The sequence below is a fragment of the Capricornis sumatraensis genome, chromosome 1 (genome assembly GCF_032405125.1).
Source record: "Capricornis sumatraensis isolate serow.1 chromosome 1, serow.2, whole genome shotgun sequence".
Lineage (NCBI taxonomy): Eukaryota > Metazoa > Chordata > Mammalia > Artiodactyla > Bovidae > Capricornis > Capricornis sumatraensis.
In genome coordinates this window covers 220,665,041-220,668,184 of record NC_091069.1, presented here as the reverse complement: position 1 = coordinate 220,668,184, position 3,144 = coordinate 220,665,041, and positions in this window count along the sequence as shown.

Genomic DNA, 3,144 nt, shown 5'->3' with positions numbered 1-3,144 from the left:
TAACATTGAATGTTTTAATATTAATAAAATATTAAGTAAAATCTAAATTAAAATTTTAAGTTAAACATTTAAATAAAAATAAAAACATACTAATGTTTTAAAAAAATATTTTCTAAAACACAATGTTAATAATTAGATGAATGACACTGTTTCATATTTTTGCACATCTCCTTAATGTCTGGATTAGTGAAAGATATTTAGATTCTCATATATGTTTCTAGATTTGATATGCTGTTTCTAGATTTGATATGCTTTGATAATGTAGTTTTGATTGAAATGTGAGAAGATAATTTGACCTCATCTAGATGTGTAGATATGCTGTTGGAAATATCTTTTTTTTTCTCTATTCTTTTATGTAATTGTGGATATTCTCGTTTGATATTGTTGTTGTTGTACATTCAAACTTTTCAAGTAGTAGTTTCTGAAAATTTGGTTGCAGTGTGGATCTGAAACTGTATCAGTGAACTTCTGGTTTATTTATAATGTTAAAATCTATTGGCTCTCAGTACTTTGAATGAATTCTGTAACATCATGCATTGGTTATTTGGAAAACATTGATTTGCTAATTTTGAAAAGTTTAATTTTGCAAATGTAAGTACATTTCATTATACAATATCAAAAAAAATCACATTAGTATTTAGTAGCACCTCCAATTTTATCCAAAATGTTTTTAGCTACCAGGAAACAAGCTCAGAGTAGAGGATACAAATTTTCCTAAATTTTCACTTTTGCTTAAAAATTTGAATTTATCATCTTCGGTAACACATATTTACTAATTGTTTTACTGAAGTGGCAACAAAGTGACCAACTTGCTCCACTATGCCCTGTACTTTTGCCATTTTTGCAATGAGAATAGCTGTGTCCCCAGACCCTTTAATCCCAGGCAAACAAAAATGATTGATAACCCTAAGTTCCAAGCTTACATTTTTAAAATAATATTTCTAAATACTCAAGTCTGAATAACCATAGTATGTCAGCCATTTGTTCAAGTAGAACAGTGATATGTTAAGAAGGCTAGTTTAATTCATCGCCCAAACAATTATACAAGAGCTTTTCCTGGAGAAAGTGTTAGTCATTCAGTCGTATCCAACTCTGTGACCCCACGGACAGTAGACTACCAGGCTCCTCTGTCCATGGAATTCTCTAGGCAAGAATATTGGAGTGGGTTGCCATTCCCTGCTCCAGGGTTCCTGGAGAAAATCATTTGTATTTCTGGATGCAGAAGTGCTTTAATGCTTATTTCAATTTCTGTCACACAGAATATTTTTCAAGTGTATTCCTAAGTGTGATATTACTTTTTTTCACTTTTCTTAAGTGCAAGTGCCTAGTCGTGTGGAATACAATTACTAGTAAGTACAATTTGGTGTCATTGCTTGAATTTATGAACTAGCACAGATTTTTTTCTGATACTTTTTTTGCTTTGCAGGTTTAAATGTTGATATAATGAAAAGACAAATAATTTTTTAGAGTTATTATAGAAATAGTTTTGGCTTCACAGAGGCCCTAGAAGGGGTCTTAAATATCTCCAAGGTGTGCATATCTCACTTTGAGAACTATTGATCTCACAGAATATTGTTTATAGTGTGCATATCACAAATATTTTATATTAATTCTTTTAAGTAAACATTATAGCAGTGGCTACTACTCTGCCTTTGTCACTGTCATAGAAACTGATCTCTCATTGCATAGAAGTTAATATCCACATTCAAAACCATATGTACTTCTGGAAGAAGTACTTCAAATAATAGTGTATGGTTATATATCAGAAATGTTTTCTCTATATGTAGAAGGATAAATTTTAAGAGTTACTCATTAACTGTATCATCTTGAGTATCACTCTGTGGCTCAGTTTCCTATGTAGTAAATGACACAGTAAATTAGTGATTAACAGGGAAGTACTTCCTCCCTAGAGATAGGTATATGTATGCCTATATAGATATAGGTATAGGTATATGTACTTTTGTTTTATTGAATTTGTTGTTGTTACAATTAGGAAGGAGGTTCACTGGCATTCAGTACCCTCAGGATCAGGGTTGCTAAATTTCTTCCCAGCCAATAAGTCCTACACCTATAACAATAATACCACTTTCAAGACATACTATAGCTTTCTATAGTCAGATAACAAATACTTTGTTCTTCCAATAGGAGTATATTTCAAGGAACAGGAAGTCTTATGTCAAAGGAGAAGAAAAAATGACATGTTGCTGGAGAGATGTGCTAAAGTGAGAGAACAGAACTATCTGTTGGTTGTGGTAAGAATAGTTAAGGAAAGAGAGAGGAGAGACTGATGGGTGTATGAGAGCTGCTGGTCTTCCTTGTCACTCACCTTCATCTCATACCTCCAGCTCTCCTTTGCTCTGGTTAATATCATTACAATTAAGTCAATTAAAAATTTTCACATATATATACATATTTATATTGCATATTCCAAAAGATATTTTACCTATATGTTTTATCATGCAATAGGAAGCAGTATAAACAAAAGTTCTGAAACAAAAATAAAATTCTTCCATTTTCATACAACCTATATAAAACATTGGAATAAAACCGATATTCACTGTTTTCAGATTTGTTGAATTTATAGCTACCTAGTCCCTATTGTTTTAAAATAGGAAACTTACACTGCAAAGAAGGCATGGATTTAGTCAAAGTCACATTCATAGTGGCCAAGTGAAACTGCTTCCCAATAACTGGAGATAACTGAATTTGAAAGATTATGTCTGGACCAGGTATTTGGAATTTTATTTTAAAATTTGACTCAATACTTTTAAATTATAGCAAACTTGTATAAGTGAAGCACAAGTTTTTTTTAAGTTTCAGTGTCTTATAAAGATTAGCTTCTTAAGCTACAGTGTATATCAGAAGGAATTATTAATAAAACAAGAGGTGTTGATAGTACCTGATACAGTTTTAAAGAGACCATTCACAATTTTTCATAGGTTTATTTTTTTTATGAATTAACTGGGAGTTTTGGCTTCTTTGTGTTTTCTGCTCCAGTATCTTGTCTGTTTTAAGACTCCTAAGACAGGATCTACCCATAGGCAGAGAAAGACCAATATTAATCATCCATTTGTCTTCTGTTTCTTTGGTTGCCTTGGTAGAATAAGTGATTGAGGAAAAATGTTTTTAAAAGAAACTTTTACT